The 10,024-nt window shown below is 43.1% G+C and overlaps 1 long non-coding RNA gene across 1 annotated transcript; it reads right to left on the bottom strand.

The window, feature by feature from the left end:
- Positions 1-499: 499 nt before the first annotated feature.
- On the bottom strand, positions 500-9,568 carry LOC116354508 (uncharacterized). Its single transcript, XR_004203834.1, has 2 exons — positions 9,434-9,568; positions 500-9,145 (listed from the first exon to the last, which is right to left on the bottom strand). It is a non-coding gene; the product is annotated as an uncharacterized LOC116354508 (long non-coding RNA).
- Between the last annotated feature and the right edge of the window lie 456 nt (positions 9,569-10,024).

The raw sequence follows: 10,024 nt of genomic DNA, 5'->3' as shown, positions 1-10,024 counted from the left end.
GGTATTTATAGTTGTCCACATATTCTAAGTCAGAACCGTCCAGAGTAGTGATGCTGGACGAGCGAGCAGATGCAGGCCGCGAAGAGCATGCATTTAGTTTTACTTGTATTTAAGAGCAGTTGGAGACCACGGCGGGAGAGTTGTATGGCATTGAAGCTTGTCTGGAGGGTTGTTAACACAGTCTCCAAAGAAGGGCCAGAAGTTTACAGAATGGTGTTGTCTGCGTAGAGGTGGATGAGAGACTCACCAGCAGCAAGAGCGACATCATTGATGTACACAGAGAAGAGAGTCGGCCCAAGAATTGAACCCTGTGGCACCCCAATAGAGACTGCCAGAGGCCCGGACAACAGGCCCTCAGATTTGACACACTGAACTCTGTAGGAGAAGTAGTTGGTGAACCAGGCGAGGCAATCATTTGAGAAACCAAGGCTGTTGAGCCTGCCGATGAGGATGTGGTGATTGAGTCGAAATGTTCAAGCAATAGAAAATCAGACATTAAAAGGGTTGCAACATTTGTTTTAATATATATATTATCTTACAGTTTCCACAACTGTCACTTGAACACATTTCCAATATTTGTTAATGCATTTGTTGTTGTTGTTTATGTATTCTTGTGTCATGTTCCGTTGAAGCGTATCAGTTTCGTGTCACTCATTCATACCGTCGGTCAAGTCAAGTCACAGTACAAGATGGGTTATCAAAAAGCTAAAAATAAATACATTGCGAAAGATAAATGAGAGGATCAAAGAGTATACACCAAGACTGGTCAGTTATGACGTGAAAAATACTTTACAAACGTGTTTGCATTGTAAACAATTGTAGAACAGAGAGCATTATTTTGACAAAGCTGAGCACTAAAAGGCGTGGCTTGGGATTTTCGGAGATATACACATTTACAGGATCTAGGACGGACGACAAGAAAAGTCCCATTTAAATGTTATCTTTATTCTTTTTTCAAATCTTTGCCTAGGGGTAGGAGTTATTCCTGACCATAGGGCCTGACAGGGAAACACTATAGCAAATAACTACAACCCAGTAGGCTCTCCCAAATGGCACCCTATTCCCTATATAGTGCACTACTTTTGATCCCCAAATGGCACCCCATTCCATATATAGTGCACTACTTTTGACCATGGCCAATAGGTTTCTGTTTCACTGTAAGATCTACACCTGGTGTATTGGACGAATGTCTCAAACAACATTTGATTTTCTCCTGGTCAGGAAAAACCTTCTGTCCCTTCTACTATTGCCATATGAAGCATTTCAGCACTTTGCAGAAATCATTAGGCATGTGTAGGATTCATTCAGCTCTGTTAATTGCATTGAAGCGTGAGAAGGGAGGAAGGAAAGAAGGTTCTGTCCCAAATGACAGTCTATTCCTTATTTACTGCACTACTTTTCACCAGAGCCCCATGGACCCCTGTTCTAAAAGTAGGACGTTAGATAGGAAATAGGATGCACTTTTGGGAGCAGTCTTAAATGAATCCCTGGGGATGGTTGACTTTTAGAGAATATTCTATTGCAGCTCTGATTGGTTGGTTCATTCTCAGCCAAGGATGTAGCTTCTGATTCATTGTGCTAAATCAAGAGATAGCTGAAAGCTGTCTCTGGTCAAGTGATTGGTTGATTGAGTGACTGGGTCTGGACAGCCAATAATAATTATATACCCTCCATATCCAAGTCAATGTACATGCAATGGCAAAGCACCAAAGTCAACAAAAAAAAGTGTTAAAAAAAAAAAATAAAAGTATAAAAAGAGTCTTCTCCATTTTGAATGAGCTGTTAGTTGTTTGTGGGTAGATGGGTTACTCATTATGTGGCTGTTAGCTGTTTGTGGGTAGATGGGTTACTCATTATGTGGCTGTTAGCTGTTTGTGGGTAGATGGGTTACTCATTATGTGGCTGTTAGTTGTTTGTGGGTAGATGGGTTACTCATTATGTGGCTGTTAGCTGTTTGTGGGTAGATGGGTTACTCATTATGTGGCTGTTAGTTGTTTGTGGGTAGATGGGTTACTCATTATGTGGCTGTTAGTTGTTTGTGGGTAGATGGGTTACTCATTATGTGGCTGTTAGCTGTTTGTGGGTAGATGGGTTACTCATTATGTGGCTGTTAGCTGTTTGTGGGTAGATGGGTTACTCATTATGTGGCTGTTAGTTGTTTGTGGGTAGATGGGTTACTCATTATGTGGCTGTTAGCTGTTTGTGGGTAGATGGGTTACTCATTATGTGGCTGTTAGCGGTTTGTGGGTAGATGGGTTACTCATTATGTGGCTGTTAGCTGTTTGTGGGTAGATGGGTTACTCATTATGTGGCTGTTAGCGGTTTGTGGGTAGATGGGTTACTCATTATGTGGCTGTTAGCGGTTTGTGGGTAGATGGGTTACTCATTATGTGGCTGTTAGTTGTTTGTGGGTAGATGGGTTACTCATTATGTGGCTGTTTGTGGGTAGATGGGTTACTCATTATGTGGCTGTTTGTGGGTAGATGGGTTACTCATTATGTGGCTGTTAGCTGTTTGTGGGTAGATGGGTTACTCATTATGTGGCTGTTAGTTGTTTGTGGGTAGATGGGTTACTCATTATGTGGCTGTTAGCGGTTTGTGGGTAGATGGGTTACTCATTATGTGGCTGTTAGTTGTTTGTGGGTAGATGGGTTACTCATTATGTGGCTGTTAGCTGTTTGTGGGTAGATGGGTTACTCATTATGTGGCTGTTTGTGGGTAGATGGGTTACTCATTATGTGGCTGTTTGTGGGTAGATGGGTTACTCATTATGTGGCTGTTTGTGGGTAGATGGGTTACTCATTATGTGGCTGTTTGTGGGTAGATGGGTTACTCATTATGTGGCTGTTTGTGGGTAGATGGGTTACTCATTATGTGGCTGTTAGTTGTTTGTGGGTAGATGGGTTACTCATTATGTGGCTGTTAGCTGTTTGTGGGTAGATGGGTTACTCATTATGTGGCTGTTAGCGGTTTGTGGGTAGATGGGTTACTCATTATGTGGCTGTTAGCTGTTTGTGGGTAGATGGGTTACTCATTATGTGGCTGTTAGCTGTTTGTGGGTAGATGGGTTACTCATTATGTGGCTGTTAGCGGTTTGTGGGTAGATGGGTCGTGCATTATGTGGCTGTTTGTGGGTAGCTGGGTTACTCATTATGTGGCTGTTTGTGGGTAGATGGGTTACTCATTATGTGGCTGTTAGTTGTTTGTGGGTAGATGGGTTACTCATTATGTGGCTGTTAGCTGTTTGTGGGTAGATGGGTTACTCATTATGTGGCTGTTAGTTGTTTGTGGGTAGATGGGTTACTCATTATGTGGCTGTTAGCGGTTTGTGGGTAGATGGGTCGTGCATTATGTGGCTGTTAGTTGTTTGTGGGTAGCTGGGTCGTGCATTATGTGGCTGTTTGTGGGTAGCTGGGTTACTCATTATGTGGCTGTTTGTGGGTAGATGGGTTACTCATTATGTGGCTGTTTGTGGGTAGATGGGTTACTCATTATGTGGCTGTTAGCTGTTTGTGGGTAGATGGGTTACTCATTATGTGGCTGTTAGTTGTTTGTGGGTAGATGGGTTACTCATTATGTGGCTGTTAGCGGTTTGTGGGTAGATGGGTCGTGCATTATGTGGCTGTTAGTTGTTTGTGGGTAGCTGGGTCGTGCATTATGTGGCTGTTTGTGGGTAGCTGGGTTACTCATTATGTGGCTGTTTGTGGGTAGATGGGTTACTCATTATGTGGCTGTTTGTGGGTAGATGGGTTACTCATGTGGCTGTTAGCTGTTTGTGGGTAGATGGGTTACTCATTATGTGGCTGTTAGTTGTTTGTGGGTAGATGGGTTACTCATTATGTGGCTGTTAGCGGTTTGTGGGTAGATGGGTCGTGCATTATGTGGCTGTTAGTTGTTTGTGGGTAGCTGGGTCGTGCATTATGTGGCTGTTAGTTGTTTGTGGGTAGCTGGGTCGTGCATTATGTGGCTGTTTGTGGGTAGCTGGGTCGTGCATTATGTGGCTGTTTGTGGGTAGCTGGGTCGTGCATTATGTGGCTGTTTGTGGGTAGCTGGGTCGTGCATTATGTGGCTGTTTGTGGGTAGCTGGGTCGTGCATTATGTGGCTGTTTGTGGGTAGCTGGGTCGTGCATTATGTGGCTGTTTGTGGGTAGCTGGGTTACTCATTATGTGGCTGTTAGCGGTTTGTGGGTAGATGGGTTACTCATTATGTGGCTGTTTGTGGGTAGATGGGTTACTCATTATGTGGCTGTTAGCGGTTTGTGGGTAGATGGGTTACTCATTATGTGGCTGTTAGTTGTTTGTGGGTAGATGGGTTACTCATTATGTGGCTGTTAGTTGTTTGTGGGTAGATGGGTTACTCATTATGTGGCTGTTAGTTGTTTGTGGGTAGATGGGTTACTCATTATGTGGCTGTTAGCTGTTTGTGGGTAGATGGGTTACTCATTATGTGGCTGTTAGTTGTTTGTGGGTAGATGGGTTACTCATTATGTGGCTGTTAGCGGTTTGTGGGTAGATGGGTCGTGCATTATGTGGCTGTTTGTGGGTAGCTGGGTTACTCATTATGTGGCTGTTTGTGGGTAGATGGGTTACTCATTATGTGGCTGTTTGTGGGTAGATGGGTTACTCATGTGGCTGTTAGCTGTTTGTGGGTAGATGGGTTACTCATTATGTGGCTGTTAGTTGTTTGTGGGTAGATGGGTTACTCATTATGTGGCTGTTAGCGGTTTGTGGGTAGATGGGTCGTGCATTATGTGGCTGTTAGTTGTTTGTGGGTAGCTGGGTCGTGCATTATGTGGCTGTTAGTTGTTTGTGGGTAGCTGGGTCGTGCATTATGTGGCTGTTTGTGGGTAGCTGGGTCGTGCATTATGTGGCTGTTTGTGGGTAGCTGGGTCGTGCATTATGTGGCTGTTTGTGGGTAGCTGGGTCGTGCATTATGTGGCTGTTTGTGGGTAGCTGGGTCGTGCATTATGTGGCTGTTTGTGGGTAGATGGGTCGTGCATTATGTGGTTGTTTGTGGGTAGATGGGTCGTGCATTATGTGGCTGTTTGTGGGTAGCTGGGTCGTGCATTATGTGGCTGTTAGCTGTTTGTGGGTAGCTGGGTCGTGCATTATGTGGCTGTTTGTGGGTAGATGGGTCGTGCATTATGTGGCTGTTTGTGGGTAGCTGGGTCGTGCATTATGTGGCTGTTTGTGGGTAGCTGGGTCGTGCATTATGTGGCTGTTTGTGGGTAGATGGGTCGTGCCAACATGGAAGTTCAAGTTGAGCAGACCATTCAGCAGGGCACAACAGTTTGGAACATTGAGATATTAATATGCTATGTAGAACAAACATGCCTCTAAAATGTAGAATGAATCACGTTGGCTCCTCGTTTAGCTACTGAACGTGGCCCTGTATTGGCCTGGGCTCGGAGCTTTTCCAGACCATATTACCCGACTAAGGGAAAAACTCAGGGACCTACTAATGTGCAATGCAGTCTGTTCTCAGCCTAAAATTACACTTGATGGCTCTGCCTTTCTCTAATCAAACCCATGTCTGGACAGGCGGTCCTGCAGTTGCATCAGCGTGAGGTCTGAACAGAAAACAAACACATTCAAATGAAAGAGCATCATTATTCACTTTAGACGGATCACCATGATAGAATAAAATATTTTTTTTGACGATTAAATTATTCCTCTGTTCTGACTCAATCCCAGTTTTTTTTTGTTTTTGTGCAAAAGCAGTAAAGAATGGCACTTGTTTAGAGAAACCACGGCAAGTCATGGAACTAGAAGATAAGGGAAGAAAAAAACAACATCAACAGTATTTTGCACTACAAACGTGCACATTCAAGAAAAGAAAAGATTATGATCACCAACTCAAAATGTAGTTTAATCAACCTCAAGTCTTTAGTTGGTCAGGATTGGCACTTCAGTGAATTAGGAGTGCATTTTCATTTTTACACAATTAGAAATATATATTTAATCCACTGATTTGTATAATATCTTACTATTCTGGTAGTCTTTGTTGATAGACTGCACACAAAAGAACACCCGAAAAAAAACCACAAAAAAAACAAAGACTACTAATATATAAATGCTGCTTCACATGTTAGTGATGTAGAGAAAGTTATTTAGCTAATGTTTCATTCTTTTCTAGATTTATTTAGTCTCAAATGTCTGTTTTTTTTTTGTTGGGGGGGGGGGGGGGGGGTCACTTGTTCTGTGGACAACCATTTCCCTTTAGACAACCATGGTGTACAGAATCCTAAAATAGCCTGTAGTCTATGACCATTACCCGCTGCTCTATGTCAGATCAATGCCAAGCTTAGTCTCTTAACAAATTTGAATACATTTTGCATGTCAACCAAAGCACAACGTGTCCAAAACCACTGCAGACCACGAGTCACCGTCACTGCAAACCATAAATCATCCTCATCATTGCAGACCATAAATCATGCTCATCATTGCAGACCATAAATCATCCTCATCATTGCAGACCATAAATCATCCTCATCATTGCAGACCACGAGTCACCGTCACTGCAGACCATAAATCATCCTCATCATTGCAGACCATAAATCATCCTCATCATTGCAGACCACGAGTCACCGTCACTGCAAACCATAAATCATCCTCATCATTGCAGACCATAAATCATGCTCATCATTGCAGACCATAAATCATGCTCATCATTGCAGACCATAAATCATCCTCATCATTGCAGACCATAAATCATCCTCATCATTGCAGACCATAAATCATTCTCATCATTGCAGACCATAAATCATCCTCATCATTGCAGACCATAAATCATCCTCATCATTGCAGACCATAAATCATCCTCATCATTGCAGACCATAAATCATCCTCATCATTGCAGACCATAAATCATCCTCATCATTGCAGACCATAAATCATCCTCATCATTGCAGACCATAAATCATCCTCATCATTGCAGACCATAAATCATCCTCATCATTGCAGACCATAAATCATCCTCATCATTGCAGACCATAAATCATCCTCATCATTGCAGACCATAAATCATCCTCATTGCAGACCATAAATCATCCTCATTGCAGACCATAAATCATCCTCATTGCAGAGTTGGACATATAATATGGTAAGACATTGCATAAAGTCATGGCTCACAACCTCACAGGCTCAACCTACCGAGACACCACACCAGGTAGGACAATAGAACCGTAAGGGAATGCCTTGCTATATACACAGGTGGAATGACAAGGGTTCTCTCACAGCTAGCATATGAAGAAGTCACCCCCCCCCCCCCCCAATGAGGAAATCCTGCTGCGTTACAGATATCCTTCCAAAAAAGACACCTCAGACTTTTAGAAAAGTAAAAAATATATAATAATTGTCCACATTCACTTTGTTTCGCTACCAAACAAACTAAAAATCCTACTATTCCGATGTTGTTTAGCTCAACCCAGTCGGTTCAACTCCACAAGGGGAAATGGATGGTTCCACAGAACAAGCTGCTACCAGACTCCGATGGGAATATAACCATTGGACATGTATGCGTCTTCCCTCACACAACTGCCATCAGTGGTCACACTACCAGACGTTTGGGATCCATAAGCTCCACTCAACCCATAGACACTGATCTGAGTTCAGCTTTAACTGAACCCCCCCCCGCCCAATTGATATTTAAGGTTATGATTGAAGGTAAGCTGATTCTAGATCTGTGTCTAAGGGCATAACATCAAACCATCTTCAGTCAGAGGAAGAAAATAGGTTTCCTTAATATCAGGAAATAGACCGTAAACTTCCTCAAGAAAAAAAATACCAGAAATGTCACATTCTCTCTGATATTCTTAAAAAAAAAAAGTAAAAAAAATAGGTATGAAATGATGCTGTGAATTTGATTGTTTCACTTTAATAATCCTTTGTGTCATACCTTCCAGTATTAATCTAATCTTTTCAATAGGAGCATTGCATTGTGGGTGGGTGGGTGCATTATTGAATTAAAACATGTTTTTCGAAGTGCATAACTTCAAAAAGTGCCTAACAGGAAGTGGCAAAACGATGCAATAGAAAAAACATTGAATGAACATAGTGCATCGGAAAACCACAACCTGTAGAAATAGAACAAAGAAAACCCAAGTTCATTCCAAAAAATAAAAAATAAAAAACTGGATTATGGAAGTGGTTTTTCCTTGTGGTGTAGCACTCGTCCGTGTGTACAGTGTACTGTCTTCTGGTGTTGTATGCATGAAGTGTGTGTGCAAATACATCTCTTTACTAGAATTTCCGCGGTTAGGTTCGTCACGGTCTAAATGAAAAGACGTATCCCTTGCCAAACCCTGGTTGTTGCTTATCCCCATCATGATACCTAGTACTTATCCCCATCACAATGACCCATGCAACGTTACAAGTTCTCATTCCCATTTCTTTCAAACACAGCAGAGTTGCAGTAACTTACCTCAAATAGATGGTATTACCTCACCGCCAACTAGATGATAGATGGTATTACCTCACCGCCAACTAGATGATAGAAGGTATTACCTCACCGCCAACTAGATGATAGATGGTATTACCTCACCGCCAACTAGATGATAGATGGTATTACCTCACCGCCAACTAGATGATAGATGGTATTACCTCACCGCCAACTAGATGATAGATGGTATTACCTCACCGCCAACTAGATGATAGATGGTATTACCTCACCGCCAACTAGATGATAGATGGCATTACCTCACCGCCAACTAGATGATAGAAGGTATTACCTCACCGCCAACTAGATGATAGAAGGTATTACCTCACCGCCAACTAGATGATAGAAGGTATTACCTCACCGCCAACTAGATGATAGAAGGTATTACCTCACCGCCAACTAGATGATAGAAGGTATTACCTCACCGCCAACTAGATGATAGAAGGTATTACCTCACCGCCAACTAGATGATAGAAGGTATTACCTCACCGCCAACTAGATGATAGATGGCATTACCTCACCGCCAACTAGATGATAGAAGGTATTACCTCACCGCCAACTAGATGATAGAAGGTATTACCTCACCGCCAACTAGACGATAGAAGGTATTACCTCACCGCCAACTAGATGATAGAAGGTATTACCTCACCGCCAACTAGATGATAGAAGGTATTACCTCACCGCCAACTAGATGATAGAAGGTATTACCTCACCGCCAACTAGACGATAGAAGGTATTACCTCACCGCCAACTAGACGATAGAAGGTATTACCTCACCGCCAACTAGATGATAGAAGGTATTACCTCACCGCCAACTAGATGATAGATGGCATTACCTCACCGCCAACTAGATGATAGAAGGTATTACCTCACCGCCAACTAGATGATAGAAGGTATTACCTCACCGCCAACTAGATGATAGATGGCATTACCTCACCGCCAACTAGATGATAGAAGGTATTACCTCACCGCCAACTAGATGATAGAAGGTATTACCTCACCGCCACTAATATATGATAAACTCTGCCCCCTGTACTTTCTCTTCTCAATGGGACATGAAATTCTTATATATTGTTAGATTTTCTAAAGATCTAAATTACAGCACTCCCCAGCCTCCCCTCTTCCTCCCTCTCCCCCCCCCCCCCCCCCCTCCTCCTCTCCCACCCTGCCTCTCTCCCACCCCCTGCCTCTCCCCCGCCCCCTGCCTCTCCCACCTCCCTCACCCCACCACCAGGTGTGTACTACCAGGTGTTTGGCAAAGGGATACTTCGTGACAGTAGGTAAGGCAACAGAAACACCATGCAAATCCTACCACAGACACACCGGGGGGGGGGGGGGGCAGCAACACATCACATTCCAGGGCCTAGAACAACTCAGCCAGCACAAGCATATATTTACCCCAGGGGTCAAGTCCCAAATGGCACACTATATATATATATATATATAGAAATAACACAGCTTTTGGCCAGAGCCCATAGGGTCAGAAGTAGTGCACTATATAGGGAATAGTGTGCCGTTTGGAACACATCCCAGGGGTCAGAGAAATCCAAAAGGAAAACCAAAAAGCCCATATCTTAACCAGACATG

The sequence above is a fragment of the Oncorhynchus kisutch genome, linkage group LG17, assembly GCF_002021735.2.
Source record: "Oncorhynchus kisutch isolate 150728-3 linkage group LG17, Okis_V2, whole genome shotgun sequence".
In the NCBI taxonomy this organism is placed as follows: Eukaryota; Metazoa; Chordata; class Actinopteri; order Salmoniformes; family Salmonidae; genus Oncorhynchus; species Oncorhynchus kisutch.
The sequence above is the reverse complement of the archived record's forward strand: the minus strand, read 5'-3'. Positions and strand labels throughout refer to the sequence as shown.